Genomic DNA, 18,871 nt, shown 5'->3' with positions numbered 1-18,871 from the left:
TTATATATATATGGCGAAATGATTACCACAATTAGGCTAATTAACGTATCTGTCACCTCGCATAGTTACTATTTATTTGTGAGAGAGAGCTGTGAACACTCAAGATCTATGGTGCAGTGAATTTTAAGTAGACGGTACATTATTAACTGTCATCACCACATTTCTCACGTGTCCGTAACTTGCTTTTCTTATGCATGAGAGTTTATACCTTTTGACCAGCATCTTCCCATTTCTTCCATCACCCTGGCCCCTGGTAACTACCCTTATTCTTCTGTTTTTATGAGTTTGACTTTTTTAGATTCTACATATAAGTGAGATGATGCAATATTTATTTTCCTGTGTCTGGCTTATTTAATTTAGGGCAATATCCACCAGGTTCATTCATGCTATTGTAAAGGGCAGGATTTCTTTCTTTTTAAAGGCTGGTAATATTCCATTATGTGCATATATACACATACATATATACACATATGATATTTGTAAACACTATATACACACACACATACACATAAGTATTTTCTTTTCTTTTTTTTATTGAGACAGAGTCTCACTTTGTCACCCTTGGTAGAGTGCTGTGGTGTCATAGCTCTCAGCAACCTCAAACTCTTGGACTGAAGCAATTCTCTTGCCTTAGCCTCTCTAGTAGCTGGGACTACAGGCACCCACCACAACACCCTGCTATTTTTTGTTTGTTTGTTTTTTTGTTTGTTTAGCAGGCCCGGGCAGGGTTTGACCCTACTGGCCCTGGAGCATGTGGCCAGCACCCTAACCACTTAGCTACGGGCACCCAGCCCACATGTATTTTTTATAGCTGTTCATCCACTGATGGACACGTAGGTTGTTTCCTTATCTTGGCTATTGTGAATAAAGCTGCAATGCAGATACCTCTTCAAGACAGTGACGATAATTCCTTTGGATACGGGCCTAGCAGCGGGATTGCTGGACGGTCTGGTAGCTCAAGTTTGAACTTTTTGAAGACCCTTTATACTGTTTTCCATAATGACTGTTACAATTTACATTCCCGCCAACAATGTGTAAGGGTTTCCTTTTCTGCATATCCTCACCAAATTTATTATCTTCTGACTTTTTGATAGTAGCATCTTAAGAAGTGCAAGATAACATTTCATGTGGTTTGATTTTCATTTCTCTGATTAATAATGTTAAGCATTTTTTTTACATACCTGTTGCCTATTTGTTTGTAGGTCTTTTGCCCAGTTCTTAATTGGGTTATTTAATTTATTTAATTTGCTATTGAATTGTATGAGTTTGTTATATAGTTGGCTGTTAACCCCTTATTGGATATATGGTTTACAAATGTTTTTCCCATTCCACAGGTTGCCTTTTATTATTAATTTTGATATATCCACATAACAGAGAGCTATGTAAAAGCAAGAGCTGATGGTGTGAAAGCATGTTCACTGACATGGAAGGATGTTGATTGTAGCATTAAATGAGAAGTGTGGTCTAATATTTCTAAGAAAGCACAAGAAGGATGCAGTGATTTGTTTCTATGTGCAGTTTTTTATTTCTATTATATAATTTACTTTCTATATTTTATATAATAACTATGTATTTAATGTGCTATAAAATGTTTTTAAATACGTGCCAGTTGGTTTTTTGAAGTATGAGAGAGAAATTACTTGGGTTGATAGAAATTAAGTGCAATTATACACAGGGCGTAAAGAACCCAGGAACTCCCCATAGCCTTTCCTCTGGAACCCGGGTCTTCCACAACTATAATGTCCAGCAGACTTCAAAAGGTCAGTTAGCCTAAAGGCATTAGTCTAAGCTTGAGGAACCAGGATTTCCCCTGTTCCCTTGACATTTATATTTCCAAAGAGAGGTTAGGACTGGTGAAGCTTGCCATAATGTGATACAGATTGCTATGCTATAATGTTCAGGCTGAATCTCCTTAGAGGCACAGGCCAGCTCTGTGCTTGCTTTCAGCTAATTCATTCAACTGCTTAATCAAATTATTAATCAAATGTGAGGGCAAGAAGAAATAATTCTCAGAGAGCAAAAATTCTTTAAGAGGATCCCACTGACTGAGTTCTTAAAGTTCACATAGGTGAGCTGGTTGCTGCGTACACAGAAGCCACTTAAGACTTCATGGCCTGATTATATATTGATTTCATAACAGTATTGAGTGCATTGGGTATTTTTTTTTCAGGGGAGGGGAGGGAGGTAGATGGGTGGGGGAGGGTCATCGGAGGGACCTCACCTACTGTGCATATTGGAAGGGTACATGTCAAATATATTAAGAGTAGAGTATAAATGTCTAAACACAACAATTAAATAAGTGAGGTGAATGCTATGTTAACCAATTTGATGTAAATATTCCAAATGGTATATCAAATCAACACATTGTACCCCATAAATGCAGTAATGTACACAGTTATGATTTAATAAAAAAAAAAAGACTTCATGGACGCATTCATCCTCTTCGGTGTTCTGTCCAGCACTACTCCATTTGTAGAATATTGTCTGGGCAACTTAACTGCCCCAGGGACTGTGCTATATGCACGGAAGAGTAACACAAACCTGTTTCCAGACCTTCCCTAGAAAAACAATTTCTTCAGAAATGCATATCCTTCCACAGTTGTTAAGCCATCTATATTTATATCCACATTTAATCTGTCCCTAGCTATACTTAGATGTGTATCTATGTGTATATGCATATCTATAATTTTCCCTCAATACTTTGAAGCCATAGCTCCATTTGGTTCAGTCACCTAGAACTGTTGATTAAAAGTCTGATACCCGCTTGGTTTTCATTTCTTTTGTAGTATCAAGTTTTGGCATTCTGGAAGCTTTCAGAATTCTTGCCTGATCCACTGAATTCAGCAACTATCTACCTATCCAGACTGGTTAATCAGTGTAGGGATATCATAGAAATTTCTTAAATTCAATATCCTGATGTGATTGTCCCTCAGCCCACCCCTACTCTTAAGATTGTACTACCTCCATCGCTTGCTTGGTCTTCAGGAACACCAATGCTATTTGTTTCTTATTTATATCTTGGTCGACTCTTAGACTCTTTAAATACGACTTAAGTCTTTCTTGAGCTTGGATAGTTTTATTCTTCTGGTATTACTTTAATTATTATTCCCTTCCTACTTGACTGTTTGAACCCCATTCTGCCTATCTGAAGCTTACTGTTTCTCTGTTTCTCTCTGTCTTTTTTATACCAAGTCTTGCTCTGTCACCCCAGTAGAACACAGGGATGTCATCATAGCTCCCTGCTCCCTGGGTTCAAGTGATCCTCCTGCCTCAGTTCCCTGAGTAGCTGGGACTACAGGAGTGTGCCACCATATCCAGCTATTTTTTTCTATTTTTGATAGAGACAGGGTCTCACTCTGTTTCAGTCTCAAACACTTGACCTTAAGGGATCCTCTTGCCTTGTACTCCTAAAGTGCTATGATTATAGCATGAGCCATCGCTCCCAGCCTTACTGTTTCTCTTATATTTTCTATTTCTATGTTTTTGTTTTTGTTTTAGGAGATTTAATCAATCTTATCTTCCATGGCACTAATTCAGTCTTTGGCAATGTTCATTCTGTGATTCATCTTGGTTGAAATTTTTATTTATGAATAATCTTACGATCTGCTTTCCAAGAACATTTTCTTTTTCTTTGCTCCTTTTTATAGCAGCCTATTCAAGTTTTATAGATGCAGGTGTTGCCTATTTTTTCTCAAATTAACTTTGAATTATCTAACATTTTTCTTCTACAGTACTACTGTTTCCTCCAGCAGTAGGGGTTCTGTCTACTAAGTAAGGACTCTACTTACCAGAGTCCTTCTCTTTTATAGTTCATTTTCCCCAGATGCCTTGATTTTAGGTGGTCGTTTTGTGTTTGTGAAGAAAGAACTAGTTTGATAATTCTAAATAACTAATACTGAGGTTCCTCTGCAATTATGTAGGCCAATTTCCACAGAAGTTCTTTCCCTGGAATGGGGGAGGCTAAGATCTTCCCCTTTAGCCAGTGGGAGATAAGTAGACAGGTGAGCTTAGGCCCCCGTGACTGATGACATTAGGAATCCAGGGTTATGTCAGGCTCTGTTCTGTTTATATCTGGCCCTAACACCCATGCTAGGATTGCTTGCCAGGAAGGCCTTTTGCTTTATTTAGCAACATCCATACTTGTCTGGAACCTGTGTGCTCAGAATCATTCTTTGGCCTTGCTCTGCTCTGTATCACAGGAAGGCTGGCTCTGTTATGCTGTGTTTCCCAAGACTCACCTAAGATGGTTCTGATTGGATTTGCCTAATGGGACACAGGAGCAGCAGACTGGGACATGGGGGATGATCTTTGTCATCCTCCCTCTCCCCGGATCTGTCTCAGGTAGTGCCATGAGAAGTAGCGTTAACTTCCCTGAACAGGTTGCCTTCAAGCTTCTGCTGAGTAAGCTGACCCTCTGTCTTCATGGGTACCACCTCCACCATGCATCCCGCCTCTTCTCTGTATCCCAGTGTGGCTTCTCAGCAATGCCATCTTTGCCATAACTGATGCCCTGTTTTAAATTCTCTCTGCTGTAAATACTTCATTTCCACTGCCTGGTTGGACCTTGACTGACAGAGTAGTGTGCTTTTGGGTGAGGACAAATTCTGCAGCTGCACTGTGTGCTTCTAGGGGAGAGGTGAAGGCCTATTAGGCGTGCTGCAGATGTTTCTTAGATAAAATAGTCTGAAGATTTTTATACCATGGCCCACTCTGCAGTTATGATTAGACTTTCTCCGTCAATCTGTTTTCTGTCTTGCAGTAATTCTTCAAAAACTTGGATTAACTGAAAGAACCACTCCTCATTTTCACCACTTTTAATGATTCCCCCCTACCCCCATACATTACTGACAGTATAGGATACGGGCTCACTTCATGGGCTTCATGGGCTCTGGACTCATACCAATTACTGATTTTGTGGTTCAACACAATTTTTTTTTTAACTTTTTGTGCTTCTGTTTCTCTGTGAAATGGAAATTCCTGAGAATTAAATGATATTCATGCAAAAGAATGCTTAGTACAGAGGCAGTGCTTAATAGAAGTTAGCTATTGCAGCTATCATTTTTTAAAATTTTACTTTAACTAAATTTTGGGACAGAAAGGAGTTAAATGCCTGGGTTCAGTCTATAATTTTGAACTGGAAGCATGCAGCCTGACTTTCAACTATTAGCTAATATGCTAATATTAATTAGCATGTGATGAAGAAGCACATATAGAAGGAAACAAGGAAAAGGAACACGGTTAGACTTGCTTTTGCTGAAGACAAGAAGACAGGTTGTAATCACAAAGGCATTCCGACAGCACAGATTCACAGGTGGACTCCATATCAAACGGGATTTTAGATTAGCCTGACTTCTAATCCTTTTCTTATTCCCCTCCTTTTCTTATCCTTTCTTCCCCGCTCCCCCCACAGCTCTTTACGTATTGAAGATTTTCCCTCACAGGATAAAATGAGTAAAGATCTTCTTCCCCAAATGTAGCTTTAAATGCTTGGGGCAAGAATTGACATGAGCACTATTTCTTCTTTATAATTGTCTTTGTAATCTTCTGGAATAAGTCTTCTTTTCCACAGCAAATAAATAATATAAAATAAAATGTTCTGTCTTCTACAAGCTCTGAAAATTTCTTGTTTCATATTTATAAAAAATGGCATTGTATAAACCTGTAATAACATAGACTGAGCCAATTCTAATCCTTTTTTTTTTTTTTTCCATTTTAACCAGTATTTCAACTTGCAATTTGATTTTAATTTTATTGCAAGATTTAAGAACAAAACTTTCAACCGGATTCCAGGTTGATTGTTACATCTCTTTCTAGAAAAATCTGTCTTTTCAGATATAAAGGACTCAAACTCTTGGCCAGTACATGATATGAGTGCCATCTCTTTCTTTTTAGTGTAATTTCTCTCCATCTTTATCTTGATGATAAGCATCTTCTTGGGAAGAAAGGGAGTGACAGACCATGATAGCATTAAAACATTTTTAGTATTTGTATGTTTCTGACTTTATCACAGAATTTTTCTTTTGTATAAACAGAATACTTTCTTTTTTTTGGCCGGGGCTGGGTTTGAACCCGCCACCTCCCGCATATGGGACCAGCGCCCTACTCCTTGAGCCACAGGCACCGCCCTAAACAGAATACTTTCTTACTCGGTAGTTTCATCAGCTACTACAAGAGTGACATTTCTTTGTTCCTTAGAATATTTGTGAATCTTCAGTTGCAAAACTCTCTGTAGTGCAACTTTTCCATATGTACCTAACACAACCTACTTTTGGTTTTGTAGGTTGTGATAGGTACATATGGAAAAGTTGGATTTTAAAATAAGTGCAAAGTCCACATAATTACAGCGTCACGTACAGATACTGTAAAAAAAAAAAAAAAGACACTCTATGAAATTTGGTCTTAATAGACAGTCATAAGAAGCTTTTCTTTTCTTTCTTTTTTTTTTTTTAAGGGACAAGGTGTTTCTCTGTCTTTCACACTGGTGTATAGTGTCCTGATCACAGCTCCCTGCAGTCTTGAACTCCAGAGCTCAAGCAACTCTTCTGCCTCAGCCTCTCTTAGGAGTGCATCACCACACCCAGCTAATTTTTTAAACATTTTTTTGTAGAGATGAGGTCTTGCCCAGGCTGGTCTCAAACTCTTGGCCTCAAGTAATCCTCCCACCTTGGCCTCCGAAACTGCTAGGATTACAGACATGATTATAGCCACTGCCCCCAGCCAAAGCTATGTTTTAATATAAGTTGTAAAAGTTAAATTGATAAAAGTTATATTTACACATGACAAATTGTATGAATACTATGCTTTGGCCCTATGTCAATCGTAAAAATGTATGTATAGTGCAACATCGAAAAAACTACACTCCATCACCATACTTTATTGTTGCTAAGTGTTTGTTTAAAAATATTTACATGATGAGCAAATAAGTGATTCCTGGTCCCAGGATATTACAGCTGTCAGACTCAAAACAGATTTAATATCAACACATTTATTATGTTTTAAGAAGTGCTTTGCAAAATGTGTTTTCTACCAAAAAAAGGAAGATTTGAACATGGGAATAAACTTGACCAACTTTTTTTTTTTTTGTCTTTAAAACATTCGATTCTTGCCAAAGTGTCCATCTGTTTATTCTGCAGTGGTTGCTAAAGTTTTTCTCAGAGTTTACGGCATCCCTCTGGGCTTACACACATGTGGCAAAACTGTCCTTTTTCTTTTTTTTTATGAGAATAAATGAAATCTGAAATTACTCTCAATAATTCAGAAAAAACTCTAGAAGGAGTTTATTTACACAGTAACTTGTGTTTAAAAGCCATGGCAATTTTATCTCCACTTCAAGAATCCATTGAAGCAGAAGAATATATTGTGTCTTAGGAAACATGTGGGTTTAGTGACCTATTGGGAACATTTCCAGTGAAGAAGGTACCAGGAATTCCTGGGAGTTGTACTGGAATGTCAGAAAAAAAAAAGTTGGTAAAGTGATAACCCCTAGAAAGCTATACCCTTCCGTTATAGATACCAATTCTGTTAAAGAAGTTTGATGATAGTGAATAAAAATTGTGCCACCTCAAAAATTATGTTGCTCTGTCTACATAGTTGCTTTATGTAAAATTAACCAATAATATAATTTGCATATGACTAAGACAGAAATATAAATAATTGCAGCAAAATATAACTTTAAGCCATTAATCTTGGGTAAATAAGACTAATGCGTATAATGAAGGCTCTTCTATTTCTACACACAAAATCTCAATCATCTCGATGCTTTCTCAAGAACAAAATCTTCAGATATATTTAATTCATTCAAATGAGTTTATTAAGCCTATATTCTAAATAGAAGATAATCAAAAGAGTGAATAAACAGAAATAGTCAAATCATCATGTCCATGAAACAGTGTATCATATATTTAATTGATGGAAATGATGGATATTTTAGAATGAACTTTCTGAATTTAATACGATTATAAAAAGTATAACCAAATGATATCTACATATGTGCAGACACACTTCTAGTTTAAAAAAATAAAACTTAGCAGTATGAAAAGCCAATGTGGTCAAACATTATTGAAATATGTCTGTATGTATGTTTATGTGTAAATGTGCACACGTATGTACATATTCAGTAGAACCTCTGTAAGATGACTGTGAGTAACTGGTCAACATGAGGAACCAGGCTTACCGTACTGACACATACATGTGGTGCATGTCCAGTCTGTGAAAATTAGGTCAACTTAATGAGGTGGTCAATGTAGGGAGGTGGGCAACTATGGAGGTCCTACTGTACACTTATACAATGGAAATGTGACAATAATAGAATGTTGTCATCATATGGACATTGGAAATAGAAGAAAGTTTAGAAACTCAATCCCCTGCTATACACATCCAGAGCTCATATGCAAACCCCCACCAATACTGAGAGAATTCTTAACTACAAAACTAAGTATCTGCATAAATAGTTAAGATAGCTTGCTTTTTCTCTTGCAATGCTTTAAAAATTTATTTTCGTATTCCCATTTTGAGATTTTATTGTATTTATGTATTACTTCTGCCATTATTTGCTTACAACTCTTTCTTAAAACACCTTACTTTAGAAAACAAGTTTATCAGAAGAGAAATCTCTATCCTCCTATAAAATCAGTGTCATTTGCTATAAAAAGACAATGAAAACAGAATAATGTCAGTAGGTTTTGGCTAGATGTTTTGCCCACCAAATGTTCTGAATGGGAGACCTATTTTTCTCTGGTTAAAACATTAGATGTTAAATGCTAGCCCTAACATGAGACTTTTTCCTTAAGCCAATGAATTAAAGGATTGGAGGAACACATGAAAGGAAATAATTTTGTCATTTTTTAAAAAATCTATCCTTATCTGCCTGGTTAGAGTGCCATTGATATCGGGAAAACCACCTGGAGTCGTGTCAAATGCCAGTAGTACCCAGGCTGTGGGAAGCCTTGCTGTTCTTCTGCAGCTATTGCTGTTTCAGTATCTGTTTCTCCTGTTTTCGATGGGAGAATCTAAAGAGTGTGATACCTTAGTAATACATATTTTCTACTTTCTTGAGTGAGCAGGAAATAAAACTTACGAGGAGTGTAGGGTACCTCATCCAGCACAGGTGAAATAATTCATTAAGCAACCAGGACCATCCGTGTAAATTGGCAAGTCCACATAAATGTTGTTACCGGTAATAGCACGTTTCTGCCCTTTACTGCCCAGTAATGCCTCAGAACTGAAAGACAAACATAAACTGGGAATTGGAAGCTAATAAATGGGACGCTTTTCTTAGCAGGCGGAGGGTAGCAGGGTTAATGAATTACAGATGAGATTGTTTACATGAGTGGGTGCTGTTTGCTTTCCCTGACATCAGTGTTATCCTTCCGATAAGAGTAAGTTCACTGATAACAGAAACGAGAGGGAAAACTAACACAGCTCTAGAACGATGTTTAATTTCATTTAAAATCTGTGCTTTTAAAAGAATGTTTTTGCTGTCCCTCTCTTCTGCTGTAGAAAGGTTAATTTCTAGTTGGCTCTTAGCAAGTCTTGCTATGTGGTAAGACTATTTCTGAAGCAACAGTTTGTAGTTCCAAGCCAAGTCTAGTGTGGGCTTCCATATGTGGGTAGTGAGGTGTGTGTGTGTGTGTGTGTTCCGCACATTTCATAAATCTGAGAAAAATGTTGGGAGTTGTTGCATGACGTGGATAAGTTAGAGGTGTGAAAGTGAAGGGGAACAGGATTCTGCCTCTTTCTGCCTCACAATGTTAGAATTGGCATGAACTGTGGACCCACCTAGACGTAGTTCTCAATAAAAGCAGTGACAGGAAATTCTCACAATGGGCAGAACTTGAGGTGGTTCATGTGGCTGAACACTTGTTCTGCAAAAAAAGATGGTCTAAAGCATACATGTACTTGATTCATGAATTGTGACTAATAAATGGACTGAGTGGTCATGGATTCAAAATGAACACAGCTGGTGACAAAGGAGGCGTAGGAAGCAGGCATATAGATTGACCTCATACAATGGGCACAGAGTACAAAACATTTGCAATAGAATTCTTGAAGCAGGCTGTTTATAACTAGGTAGATGATTTGTCCTATTATGGGTGTCAGATAACTTCTTGTCCCAGGCACCCTGGTTTGGTACAAAATGACCAGGGTACCAGGAATAGAGATTATTCATGGGCTCAACTCTGTGCACTTGCTCTCACCAAGACCAATTTGGTTTCTAGACACTCAATAGAGTGTTCAATCTGACTACGCAGAGGACAAAAGTGAGTTCCTGCATCACTTGCTAATGGAACAGCTGGCAACCTGCTCAGCATGGAGAAGGCAGCATTTGTTCACACAGGCACCGAAATTCTCAGGACCAGATATGCCTTGCCTACCCTGAGGGCTTCTGCCAGCATCTTGATTTCTTGAATACGCAGACTGCTGTATCCATGGCACTCCACAGAACATCACCTCTGACCAGGGGGCTCATGTTGAGGAAAAGGAAGTGAGACATTGAACTCATGCCAATGGAATTCACTTTGATCTTATTTGTGTTAAGTAAAAAACAGTTACCTTGACAGAACAGTAGAATGGCCTGAGAAAGGCCACTTGCAGTGCCAGCTAGGAGAAAATATCCCGTGAGGTTTAGTGCTGTTGTACAGGATGAAGCTGAAATCTGTTAAGCCAGAAGCTAATACTGTAGAATCTCTGTAAGTTGACCACCCAGGGGACTGTAACAAACTGATCAATACTGGTCAACGTAAGGAACGAGGCCTACTCTCATAAGTACATGATATGTACATGTACTTTACTTTCTTGTACAGCTTTTATTAGAGAATATCGTATGAAATCACACACAATAAAAGCCAGGTAAAATAATACATACAGTAAATTATACAAAATTATACAAATCAATTTACAAATTGTAAATTATACAAATCAATACATTTACTGTTTTCTCATGCTTTAATCATTATTTCTGAAAAAAGAGTCAATTAGGTCTGTTTCTTATTCTTAATACAAATGTAGGTGGAGAAAGCATTCTCGATGCTGATTATATCATCACTCAGCATACCTGGGCAATTTTCTTTAGCAAATGACTTCAACTGCACGATCAGATGTCTGACATCCTCTTTGTTTGGAGTCTCTGCAATTCATGTGTCATCTTTATTTCTTCCACTTCATCAGCCACTTCATGCCCTTTTATTCTGGTCTGTATTTTGGTTAACATCATTTGGAAAATTGCTTCTGGGTCAGGTTCATTACAAGTTGCCATCTCATTATCTATTGAAACAAAACCTTCAAAAGCTACTCCTTCTAATTCTTTCGTGGGAGATGGATTGTCTGATAGGGCCAAAACATCGCGTTCTTAGGTTGTGACAAACCCAGTTTTCTTGAAGCATTTTTGTATCGTTTCTGGCTGAAACTGATTCGAGTCTAGCTAGAACTGGTCCAGAGGACAGCATCCAGAGTGTTAACTGATGCAGCTGGTGAAGTTGCTTCCACAGACAGTTCACAGGTTTGTGTTTATTAGAGAATATCATATGAAATCACTGTAGGAGCCAGGCGTGGTAGTATATTTTCAGTTTTGAAGATGTCTTGGTCAAGAAGTTTTATTTTTGAAGTTGTGTTTGGAAGCAGAAATTTCAGTGTCATGGTTGTGAGATGGTTCACTTGTGGGAGGCCAGGTCAGTTGTTTACTGTCAGTGGAATAGGCCATTTCTTCTTTTTCATCTATTGGTAGATACCCCTTACTCACTCTCTAAACGGGGCACCAGTCATTCACGTGCATTTGTTTGAGTTCCAAGTGACAGGGAGGTCTTTGGTCTTCAGGTTCTTGAATATACGTGGCTTTGCTGATTCATCAGTCACCAAGTGCTTTAGTTTCTCTCCAGTTGAGTCAGCATCAAGTAGAACTGTGACATGTTCTTTGGAAAGTTTTCCACTCTTACATTTGTCACCCTTTATGACAAGGCTCCTGTCGGGGATTGCCTTGAAAAAGAGTCTGCACTCAACAGTGTTAAAGATGTCCTCATCTTTGAAGTCTCTGCTGAAGTCCAGGAACTTTTTGATGAACTCTCTTCTACAACTTCTACTGGAACATCACTGGATTCACCACACATAACTTTCTGGTAGATCTCATATCAGAGTTTAAATGCTTGGAAATCTGCCACACCAAATTCCTGTGGGAATTTTTCAGCAACTTCTTGAATCATTGGCTCAGAGATTCTGGTATTAACTTCTCTCATTTTTTTGAACCAGTTTAATGTGGCTTCACTGACTTCACCAAGAGAAGTTTTGTCCTTACCATTTCTTCCCAAGTATTCATGTTCATGTTTTGAGGTGTTGCTAACACCAAAATGTTTCACCATCTTTCTTTGGCTACTGCTTTCCAAAAAATGTAGAAGATTGACCTTTTCCTTCAATGTCAACTCTCTGAGTTCTTTCCTTTGGGCCATCATGTCTCAATTAGCTATAAATTATTTTTAGTAATTGTAGGCTATACCTACAGTTCAGACCAGTCCTTTGTCTTGTAAAAGTCTTCCACATAGGACATTAGGCCTCATGCAACATGTGGTAATAATAAAACATGAGAAAGGAACTTATACTAAAGAAAACATAATGTAACTGAGGGGAAAGACCCATACCTGCTACCCCTTGGTGTGAACACTCAACTGGTCAAGTTACAGAGGGTAAATTAATATTTTATGTCACAGTTCAAGTGGTCAAGATACAATTAACAGAGGTGGTCAATATAGAGAGGTCAATCTTCCATTGAGCACACATGGTTCATGTCTGGTCTGTGAAAGTTAGGTCAACTTAAGGAGGTGTTCAGTATAACGAGGTGGTCAACTATGGAGGTTTTACTATATTTGGGTCTATCTACATAGTCAGAATATCACATCTGAGGACCAAGGGTAGAGAAAAGGTTAGCTTCTCTCCCTATTTTACCTGTGACTCACTGGTGAAATTTTTGCTTCTTGTACCCATAAGTTTGGGTCTGTGGATTTTAAGTTTCTAGACAGCTTTGTTTCTACCAGGGAACGTAATCATGATTTAAATAAATTAGATGCTGAAGAACTGCTCCCTGGCCATTGTGGATTTTAAATGCTTCTGACTACCCATTCTGGAGCTTCCGATTGGGTTTAGCCAGTGAAGGGTGAGAGTTCTGGTGAGAGATTGGAGGAAGGAAGAAATGTGAGGTCAGGGAATTTATTTTTCTACTCCCTGCTTGTAGTTAGCAATTAGCAGTGTGGGGGACCATCTGATCTTTATTATCCCTCTTGTACGTGAGTAACCTGAATTAAGAGGTAACATGATTTAGCACAAGAAACAATTTTACAAGGTTTTATTAGGCCAAATCCTCAAGTAGAGTGTGCTCGGGCCAAGGGTTGTAAAGCCAAGTGATATCTTATGCCATCCAGTGCCAAACATGTGGGGAGAGATGATTTGGCAAGTACAAGCATAAATATCCCATGAGTTGTGGAGCACTGGGGAGGGCTATCCCCTGGAGCACCTCCTGCTTAGTCTCAGCACATTGTCACAAAGTGGGAATGCAGGGCCACTGCTGCCACACTGAGTTTTGAGATAAGTCAGAAATCTGGAATTTTGTGTCAAGTCTCTTATTTGAAAAAAAAAAATTCATTTTAACTTTATATAGTACAAATAGTAGCAAAATGTACAAAAAGATGACCTGTGGGTTTCATGTAAGCTATGGTGTAAGAATTTTACTGAGGATCCGTGTGACCTGCAGTGAGAAAAACCCTACTGGTAGCCCTGGGGGACAGACTGGGCAGGGCTTGGGGAAGGTAGAGATAGGGAGGACACTTGGGAACCCAGTGAGAGTCCTGACACCAGGGATCATGACAGCCTAAAGAATGGCAGGATTTGTGAGGAGGGGTTGGATTGTGAAGATAATAAGGAAGAAAAAATATTAGATGTGAATAGTAAGAAACAAGAACAAACTAAAACAAATCTCAGGGTTTGGGTATAAGAAAACAGGAAGATTTTGGTTCCATTGACCAAAGTGGAGGAATCGCTGAGGAGGAGGAGCTAAGGACACTCAGATGCAGGAGTGTCTTGAGCATATTCAATCAGAAATATGAACTTGGAGTATGTAGGTAGCTAAGGCGAGTAGAAATTTGGGTTTGGCATTTTCAAGTTAGGGCAGCTGAGAGCAATGCTTGGGAATTGCCATCCTGCTGATCAGAGAGGTGAGAGGTAAAAACAACCAAGGATGTGGGTCACTATGAATGTTTTGAGACAGACTGTTATGGTCCATTATTTCAATTCCAAAAGACGAATCCTTTCTGATTCATCTGTGAGAGTTTCACCTTGCTTGGGTTATCATTGTCCTGGGAAGGCTTCATTTGTTTCCATCTGCATGGGTTTTATGTTTCTTGATTTTTGTGTATTAAAACTTTGGTAACGACCCACATATGGTTCTCCAGGGAGCATCAACCTTCAACGTGGAATTTATCTGACTTATTAGCCAGAGGAGAATTTTTATAATGATAATGCATCAACAGAATGCACACAGAAGCTCTCATTTATAGTATGTGCTGGGGAGAATGTAGAAAACAATATATAATATTTCTGGTAAATTAATTGCTGCAATTTGTGAAAAAAAACAGTATTCATATACATGCTTTTTACTTTCTACCCAAAACAAAAATTACAAAAATAGTAATCGAGAGAATTGTTTTATTGTCAAGAAAATGTGCCAGATTTAAAAAAAAAGCATCTTTTTTATATATAAATATATTTTTATATAATAACATCCCTATGTGTGCATTATTTTATTTTGTTGCTTCTTTGCAACATGCTCGTTTTTCATTAGAGACCTATGGTTGAGCTGGATCCCCATATTAAGTGGTCCTTCAAGACTGCTTCCATATTGGGCTTTAATAGCAGTACAGTCTGAACTATTTTATGCAAATCTGTTATAGGAAAGGTTAAATGTAGACACTTTTTGAAAAATCCAGCTACTCTTTTATTAGGCTGCTCAAAAATTACCAATTGCTTCTTGTCGGAAATCTCACTTTCCATGCTTTATTACTTTTTTCCTAATTAAAATAAGAGTTGCAAATCTTCATCTTCCCATTTTACTTACCAAGAGATATTATGGCAAGTAGGATATCCCTTTTCATTTTCACACTTCTTCTTTCATCTACAAATCAATGAGGACTGGTTTTATACAGCATAAACATTTAACATACAGTGATTATTATTTGATTTACATTTGTGAGTATAAATATTTGGCATAGAATAGAGATTAAATAATATTTATTCACTCAGTAAATATTTATTGTATTCTTTCTTCATATAAATTCTCTTTTATGTATTTGATATATATCCATGAATGAAATATATTAAAATCCCTACTCCTATTAATCTTGTATTTTGATGAGGGAAAATCACACAAAAAATAATTTATGTGTGTGTGGACATGGTACATTTTTCATTGTCTGGATTTTGTTGTCTTCCTTTAAAAAATGTTTATGAATCAGTTTCATTCTTTCCAGGCTTATTTCTAAGTTTTTTTAAAGTCCAAGTATAAAATAGCCTTTATTCTAGGGTCAGTTTAGTTTCACTACTAGGGTCTCTCTTGGGGTCTCTATTGAATACACTGGGTGTTCCATGAGATTCCCCCCCACTCTGACCATCAGAACTAACATGTCTCCTGCACCTCTATAAGGGCTAGAAGGTGTTCACTTTTAACCCCTCATCACCCTTTGCCTGTTCTGGTGGACATTAACCCTGTAACTTCACAGCTTAATATTCAAAATTCAAGACCCCTGTGCAGAGTGCTGGCTCTCTCTGCATAGCTTCATTCGTTTTTTTTTTTTTTTTTTGCCGGGGCTGGATTTGAACCCACCACCTCCGGTATATGGGGCCAGCACCCTACTCCTTGAGCCATGGGCGCTGCCCCATTCTTGTCAGATCCTTGATTCTCAACTCCAGGCCTCAATCATGAAAGTTCCTCTAAGCAGTAAACCATGAGAGGCAGAAGCCTCATCTCATTTGCTTCCCTTCTCTGCAGAAGCAATCTTGAGGTGTCTGTTGTCAAATGCCATATATTTTGCATAGTTATCTCGTGTTTTTACTTTGAAAGGGTAAACCTAGGGCTGATGACTCTGTTGTAGGCAGAAGCAAAAGTCTGATTTGACCCTTGGAAGGTCACTTTCCTCATTATAGCACAATTTTTTTTTTTTCACTTAAAAGAGAAAAAAAAAATCAATGAAATGAAGTCCAAAAGCAATTTTAACAAAATTTGTGTGCCTTAAATAAACACGGCAACACTGAAATTTTTATAAAGGCAATATGGGCTCAGTTCAGAAAGGACGATGGCAAGGCTTTGGAACGTCCAGGCAGGTCTGGTGGGGAGGTAGGGCGAGCATGTCAAATTGTATAAAAAAATCAACACATGGTACCCCACATATGCATAAATGTATTCATGATCTATGTGTATATGACTTAATAAAAAATAAACACATTTGAAATAACAATGTCAACATTATGTATGCGTGTGTGTATGTGTGTATTCCAATTTTGCTGAAGCCCAGTGGTCTTGTAGGTAAACAGGTAGTAATCAGGCTAGAATTATGACCTTGGGCAACTCTACAGGTTTTATAGATTGAATGGAGAGGGAAAGAGATTCCACGTGTTTGTACAAGCTACCAGTGTAAGAGACCAAGCTCTACCTTCTGTCTGCTTGAACCATTAAGTCAATTCAGGAGCACAAGGAGAGGAGCTGCTTCCTGAAAACACTTTTCCGTTGCCACTGCTATCCTCATCCTCAAGTCTGTTTTCCACTGGCGATGTCAAGCAGTAATGTGTCTTAAAATAACATGATACCTTTCAATACAAAGGGTTCTTAATGTATCCTTTGCTCAACACCTAAATAAACTTGCATTAACACTCACTCCGTAATGGGCTGAAAGGCAGCCGTTTCTGGGAAATAGAGAAAAAGCCAGGAACTACTCAATAGCAAGAGTAGAAAATGTATTTTCTACGTTTTACTGGTCACTCTTACTGTGAACTTTCTTGGTTTGGGGGATCTCCCTTTAGTACTGTAATCTGTTGCTTGCGGCTTATCTCTCTCTCTTTCTCACACACACACACACACATACACACATACACCCCCCACACCCATGCATAAACCTTTAGTTCGTTGCAATAGCAGGAGACAAAAGCCTATTTTCCCACTTGCAATGCACTTTATTCTACTCTCTCCTGTTCAAGTAAAAACTAGAATATAAGAAAAGCCATAACAAAATTAGTTCAAAAGTTCATCCACTTCAGTTTGTCTTCTCTGACAAGATGGTCCAGTTTTTCTTTTGACCAGTAAATATTCAAATTCGCAAGGTAAATTTCCAAATATCTCATAAAGAACATGCCAAGACTTATCAACACTAAATTTACTAAGCTTTTCTTACACTTATTTTGTAATTAATTACCACAATAATTTTTAAATAGTTTACACACACACACAGACACACACACATACACGGGTTTGTATGTACACAATCCCAAATGTTACAGTGGTATGCCGCTCTCCTTTAGATAGACATTTGGTTCTTCTCCCCGGAAGAAACTGTTTTTAACTTGTTTTGTGTATCATTTTCCAGAGACTACTAACAAATACGTGCACGTGTGCACATGCACACACACACACACACACGCACAGTCAACTTCCTGTGGATCTTGCGTCCATGGATTCTACCAACCATGGATCAAAAATATTTGGGAGAAAAGCATCTGTACTGAACATATACAGACATTTTTTTCTTGTCATTATCCCCATACAATACAAGATAATAGCTGGTTATACAGCATTTACATCATGTTAGGCATTATAAGCAATCTAGAGGTAGTTGAAAGTAAACAGAAGTACGTATTGGAAAGGTTAGACATAGACATTATGGCCTTGTATATAAGGGATCCACAGATTTTGGTACCTGCAAGAGGTCCTGGAACCAATTCCCCACATGTACCAAGGGATGACTGTATGTGCATTTATATAAAAATAAACACACATGTGTGTTTATATAGACATTTTTACACCCTATCTCTCTCTATATATCTTCTAAGGTGTCTCATTGGACAACAGTTGTAAAATATTCTCCAAATTCCTGTTTTAGCTTAATTTCCCGAGCATAGGTTTCCTTGGCTTGTTCCTCGTGAGATGTTTATTCATCTCCATCAGAAGTTCCACAGACTTGGGCTTAATGAAGATGGCAATGGGATAGAGCAGGGAAACATGTAACTGCTTAGTAGCATTTCCAATCTGTCCAGGACGCAGTGTTTACCTCTGCCTGCTGCGTGTCACACTGACAGCACACTGGCTCCATATAAATTGCTGTTGTGCTGGCAGCTTCTAGACTTGTTCTCTTGTATATCTTTCTCCATCTGTTCTCTGGAAATGAAAAAGTGATTGTCTCTGCCATCCACCTCATAGTCATGCTCTGGCTTAGTAGTATGAGGCCCAGAGGACACACATTCATCATGGAATTCACATATCAAGTCATTATTGATCTGCTCTTGAATGGGGCCGAGGATAATCACTGCCCACGTACAGTTCATTTCTTGTCTTGTGACCTGCTTATAGGAAAGAATAAGGTTTTTTCTCCTCATTCACTCATTCTGCTCCTTGTTCTTGTAGAGTAGGAATTTTTGTGAAAAGGCAAAGCTCCCTTTGAGCTTGTTATTGAATGATCTTTTGAATTAATCACTCCATCTTTCGGCCATTCCTATTAGAAAATTCTGAGCTAGCCTTTTGTGAGGTCAGAGACATGTGGAGTCGAGCCAACCCATAGATAAATAAGCAAGCCAGCCAAACTTCAGATGTACTAGCGAACCTAGCCCAGGCCAACCTAGCTCAGCTGGAAAC

At 38.2% G+C, this 18,871-nt stretch overlaps 1 pseudogene; it reads right to left on the bottom strand.

Annotated features, from left to right (window-relative positions):
* Nucleotides 1-18,056: 18,056 nt before the first annotated feature.
* On the bottom strand, nt 18,057-18,615 carry LOC128591428 (disks large homolog 2-like; annotated as a pseudogene).
* Between the last annotated feature and the right edge of the window lie 256 nt (nt 18,616-18,871).

The sequence above is a fragment of the Nycticebus coucang genome, chromosome 8, assembly GCF_027406575.1.
Source record: "Nycticebus coucang isolate mNycCou1 chromosome 8, mNycCou1.pri, whole genome shotgun sequence".
Classification (NCBI taxonomy): Eukaryota; Metazoa; Chordata; class Mammalia; order Primates; family Lorisidae; genus Nycticebus; species Nycticebus coucang.
The sequence above is the reverse complement of the archived record's forward strand: the minus strand, read 5'-3'. Positions and strand labels throughout refer to the sequence as shown.